This window comes from Cetorhinus maximus, chromosome 25, assembly GCF_964194155.1.
Source record: "Cetorhinus maximus chromosome 25, sCetMax3.hap1.1, whole genome shotgun sequence".
In the NCBI taxonomy this organism is placed as follows: Eukaryota; Metazoa; Chordata; class Chondrichthyes; order Lamniformes; family Cetorhinidae; genus Cetorhinus; species Cetorhinus maximus.
Window position 1 is genome coordinate 31,996,507 of NC_135903.1, and position 6,162 is coordinate 32,002,668.

Consider the following 6,162-nt stretch of genomic DNA (forward strand, 5'->3'; position numbering starts at 1 on the left):
CATTGAACATCAAGGGGCAATGGTTAAATTCTCTTTTGTTGGAGATGGTCATTGCCTGGCACTTGTGTGGCATGAATATTACTTGCCACTTGTCATGTCTGAAAGAGGCGTTAGGTTCTTTGCATATACAAATAACCGGCCTGAAGCCTGTTTGAGGCATTAGGTTCTTTGCATATACAAATAACCGGCCTGAAGCCTGTTTGAGGCGTTAGGTTCTTTGCATATACAAATAACCGACCTGAAGCCTGTTTGAGGCTCCTCCGTGTTTGCCCAGAGGCAGCAGAACCAGCCCCAGCTGCAGTCAGGGAATCCAGACCTCGGGGTAGTTACCTCAAACTTGCCACTGCGCACGACATGCCCCTGCGCTCCCCAACTATCAATCCAGACCCACCCAAACCCCGACTCATGCGCCCTCCAATTCACCGTGTAAACTACAATCCCTGATAACGCCGACCTACAGGTTGCCATGACACTTGCAGCAGCCCAAACTTGGGACTCCTCCCCACCAGTGGGTCTTCATGTTTCATCAGTGACATTGAAACGAAGATTGAGCCCCAAGGTCTGGAGAGCTTCAGACCTCTTAATTGAGGTGTGGGGCAGCATGAACCAGGCCTGCCATCACAACCCAGTTTTTAGGCCATTATTTTTACAGAAACACTTGCAATGTATGTTAGCATGCCATCTTTTTTTGCAGTGTTGTTTTCCATGTTATATCATGCAACATTTATTATACCTGATAAATCTTTTATTTAAATACCATTGATTTTGTTTCCCATGCTCCAAACATAAATTATTTGTGATGAAAATTACACAAGGGCAGCTATCCACCATGAAGGATATACTGACTCCTCAGAGCCTTTGTGAAGTGAAATGAGGAGCAATGACTTTAATGGCTTTATCTTCTCAATCCACGTTAAGAACAGCTCTCCACGTAGCACTAGGAAGTTGCCACTGCCTCTGTGCCATTCCAGGATAGTGTAAGTGACATAGAAAACAACTCTCTTCAGTGTAAAGGTACATCCAGCAAGTGACAGATGCCCTGTTCACACCAGGCACCAATGCTCAGATTCCACCATGGGATTTGTCAGAATGCATCGAGTAATAAATGGGATCCATGTAGCTCTACAAGCACTGTCTGACAGGAGTACCCCTACATTAACAGGAAGGGCATTTTATTCCCACTGAAGTCTATCTTTTATGTGACAAGCAGTATTGCAGGTGAATGCAAGGCACAGGCACCCAGTCGTACATTGATTCAGAGACAATCACCTGTATTCCACCACTTGTTATAGATAAAACATAATAAAGAGTTGGATCTATGGCCATCAGATACCTACTGTTGCTCTGAGCAATGCCTCACTTGCAATATTTCAGCACAGCAGTTGACATAAGGCAACATGAGATCCATGTCTCCAAAACGACGATCATAAAGAAGACTGGAATTCTGAAGCAATGTTTCCATCATTTGAAAGGGTCAGTGGACATGCTGCAGTACCAGCCTGCCTGCTGTGTTGTTGCTTCCTGTATCTTTTATTACATTGCCATGGAAAAAGGAATGTATCTTATGGAACAACAGCAGGAAAACACGGAACAAATACCAAATCCAGATCAGCAGGAAGCAGAGCTCTCCGTGCCCTCCACCCCCTTCCCCACACTCCAGGTTGTGAGACAGCTGAAAAGCCCATTCTTAAAGCTTTCATCACAGAAACCTTTGCCTGAGCCATTCACAGTACCATCTTCTTCCCTTACCACACCAACATCCTTACCAAACACGGCAATACACCCATCATTTATAAATCTCGGCTCTTCTAGAAACATTTTCCATGGGGGAGAGCTGCATATGTTCCACTGTTAAGGGACAGAAACTTTTATCTTTTGCTGTTCCATTCAGCCCTTTCTAGAACTTTACTTGTAACTGTGCCTTATACTCCATGTGGAAGTAGGCCCAATTGCAGAATGCCATTTTTAAAATTCGTTCATGGGATGTGAGCATTGCTGGTTAGGTCAGAAATCATTGCCCATCTATAATTGTCCTTAAGGAGGTGATGGTGAGCCACCTGCATGAACCACTTTGGTCCATGTGGTGTAGGCACACCCACAGTGCTGTTTGGGAGGGAGTTCCAAGACTTTGGTCCAGCGACAGCGAAGGAACAGCAATATAGTCCCAAGTCAGGATGGTGTATGGGTTGGAGGGGAACTTGCAGATGATGGTATTCCCATGCATCTGCTGCCCTTATCTTTCTAAGTGGTAGAGGTCATGGGTTTGGAAAATGCTATTGAAGGAGCCTTGATGAGTTGCTATAATGCATCTTGTAGACGGTACACACTGCTGCCACTGTACATTGATGGTGGACAGAGTGAACATTTAAGGCATTGGATGGACTGCCAATCAAGTGGGCTGTTTTGACCTGGATGGTGTCAAGCTTCTTGAGTGTTGTGGGAGCTGCACTCATCTAGGCAAGTGGAGAGTATTCCATCACACTACTGACTTTGCCTTGTCAATAGTGGATAGGCTTTGGGGAGTCAGGGGGTGTTACTCTCCACAGAATTCCTAGCATTTGACCTACGCTTGTAGCCACAGTACTTATATGGCTGGTCTGGTTGTTTCTGGTCAATGGTAGCCCCCAGGATGTTGATAGTGAGGAATTTAGCAATGGTAATGCCATTGATTGTCCACGGGAGATGGTTAGAATCTCTCTTGTTGGAAATGGTCATTGCCTGGCACTTATGGCACGTGTTACTTGTCACTTATCAGCCAAAGCCTGAACATTGGCCAGGTCTTGCTACATATGGACACGTTGTGCAAAGATGTGCAATATCCTCACTACTGACCTTATTGTGGAAGGTCATTGATGAAGCAGGTGAAGGTGGTTGGGCATAGGATACTAGCTTGAGGAACTCCTGCAGTGATATCCAGGACTGAGATGGTTGACCTCCATCAATTACAACCATCTTCCTTTGTGCTAGATATGACTCCAACCAGTGGAGTCATCTCCCCAACTCCCATTAATTTCAGTTTTGCTAGGGCTCCTTAATGTCACAATCAGTCAAGTGCTGCCTTGATGTCAAGGACGATCACTCTCATCTCATCGAGCGTTCAGTTCTTTTGTCCATGTGTGAATCAAGACTGTAATGAGATTAGGAGCTGAGTGGCCCAGGTGGAATGCAAACTGAGCACCAGTGAGCAAGTTATTGTTGAGTGCTGCTTGATAGCACTGTCGAAGGCACCATCACTCTGCTGATGACTGAGAGGAGATTACATACAAATATACGAACAAGGAGCAAGAGTCGGCCATTCAGCCCCTTGAGCTTGCTCCGTGACTTAATAAGATCATGGCTGATCTGATAGTAACCTAAAATCTGCATCCCACTTACCGCAGATAACCTATCAACCCCTTGTTTACCAAGAATCTATTCACCTCTGCCTTAAAAATATTCAAAGACTCTGCTTCCACCACCTTCTTAGGAAGAGAGTTCCAAAGACTCACGACCCTCTGAGTGAAAACATTTTGCCTCATCTGTTTAAAAGGGGTCGCCCATTTAAAAGTGGCCCCTAGTTCTAGGTTCTTCCACAAGAGGAAACATCCTCTCCACATCTACCCTTTCAAGACCTCTCAGGATCTTATACATTTCAATCAAATCACCTTACTCTTCTAAACTCCAGTAGATACAAGCCTAGTCTGTCCAACCTTTCCTCGTAAGACAAACTTACCCATTCCAGGTATTTACCTGGTAAACCTTCTCTGAACTCTTTCCAATGCATTTACATCCTCCCTTAAATAAGGTGATCAATACTGTACACAGTACTCCAAATGTGGTCTCACTGGTGCCCTGTACAACTGAAGCATAACCTTACCTTTGTATTCAATTCCCTTACAATGAGTGATAACATTCTATTAGCTTTCCTAATTATTTGCTGTACTTGCATACTAGCTTTTTGTAATTCATGTACTAGGAAATCCAGATCCCTCTGCACCTCAGAGTTCTGCGATCTCTCACCATTTAGATAATATGTATTTCTTTTATTCTTCCTGCAAAAACAGACAATTTCACATTTTCCCACATTATACTCCATCTGCCAGATCTTTGCCTACTTATTTAACCTATCTATATCTTTTTGTAGCCTCATGTCCTCTTCACAACTTACTTTCCTATCTTTGTGTTATCAGCAAATTTGGTAACCATCCTATCCCCCAAGTCATTTATATAAACTGTAAACAGTTGAGGCCCCAGCACTGATCCCTGTAGCACACCACTTGTTACATCTTGACAACCTGGAAAAGGCCCATTTATGCCAACTCTCTGCTTTCTGTTAGCCAGGCGATCTTCTATCCGTGCCAATATGTTACCCCCTATACTATAAGCTTTTATTTTCTGCAATAACCTTTGATGAGGCACTTTATCAAATGCCTTCCGGAAATCTAAGGACAGTACATCCACCGATTCCCCTTTATCCCAAGCATGTTACTTCCTCAAAGAACTCCAATAAGTTGGTTAAGCATGATTTCCCTTTCACAAAACCATGTTGACTCTGCCTGATGACCTTGAGCTTATCCAAGTGCCCTGCTACAGTTTCTTTAATAATAGCTTCTAACATTTTCCCTATGATGGATGTTAAGCTAACTGGCCTGTAGTTTACCACTTTCTGATTCCCTCTCTTTTTGAATAATAGTTACATTTGCTATCTTCCAACCTAATGGGACCTTCCCCAAATCTAGTGAGTTTTGGAAAATTAAAACAAATGCAACAACTATCTCACAAGCCACTTCTTTTAAGACCTTAGGATGAAGTCCATCAGGACCCAGGGATTTGTCAGCCCGCAGCTCCATCAATTTACTCTACCACTTCTCTGGTGATTGTAATCTTCCTAACTTTCCCATTTCCTGTTTCTGGTTTATAACTGCTTCTCTATATCTCAATATGTATCTCTATAGTGAAAACTGATGCAAAATACCTGTTCATCCGGCATCTCCTTATTTTCCATTATCAATTATCCAGACTCTCATTCTATATGACCAACACTCACTTTGTCCACTCTTTTCATTTCTAAATATTTATAAAAACTCTATCTGTTTCTATATTTCTGGTTAGCTTTCTCCCATACTCGAATTTTTCCCTCATTAGCTTAGTCATTCTTTGCTGTTCCTTATATTCTGTCCAATCTTCTGGCCTTCCACCAATCTTTGCACAATTATATGCTTTGTCTTACATTTGATACTATCTTTAACCTTCCTAGTTAACCACGGATGGTGTGTCTGTCCCTTGGACCTTTTCTTACTCGTTGGAATACAAGATGATGCTGGATTTGCCTGGCTCTTTGTGGTCAGTTCAGGAGATACGTGGGCAATTTTCCACATTGCAGGGTAGCTGCCAGTGTTAAAACTGTACTTGAACAGCTTGGCTAAGGGCACAGCTAGTTCTGCTGCATAAGTCTTCAGTACTGTTGCCAGAATATTGTCAGGGCCCATAGCCTTTAGAGTAGCCAGTACCTTCAGCCTTTTTCATTATATCACATGGAGTGAATTGAATTGGCTGGAGATTGGTATCCGTGAAGTTGAGGACTTCAGGAGGAGGCAGAGATGGATCCCGCACCTGGCCCTTCTGGCTGAAGATAATTGCAAATGCTTCAGCCTAATCTCATGCAAGAATCCAGAAAATCCAAGGAGCTGTCTTTCTGAAGTGATCAGTATTTTTGCATCCCAATATCTGGACAAAGGTGGCAACTGAAAGAATATTAAAAAAGGGCTACACTGAATTGATTTATTTTAAGTCTTGTGAGGTTTGTGTACAATACATGGAATGCCAAATAGAATGCTCTAACCTTTGCCACAATTTAAATGAGCTTTGGAAAAAAAAAAGAGTAATTGATATCATTAGTGTCAAAATATTTATTGTTGAGACCAAAGTGAAAGCACCAAGAGATACTATCTAGGATATAAAGCCAGCTGAAGTTCCAGAAATAAAATATCTGATTCACAGCTTCATTCTAACTATAGCCTGGACCTGGTAATAAAATATTCAAATCTCGACAAGTTCATTATTACATGGAATGGCCATCCCGTATTCACATTCTCATTTGATATCTCAGTGCGTTACTTCTGCTTTCTTGCTTACAATTATACTCATGCATTGGCAGATATCACTTTAAAAAAGGAGAGAATT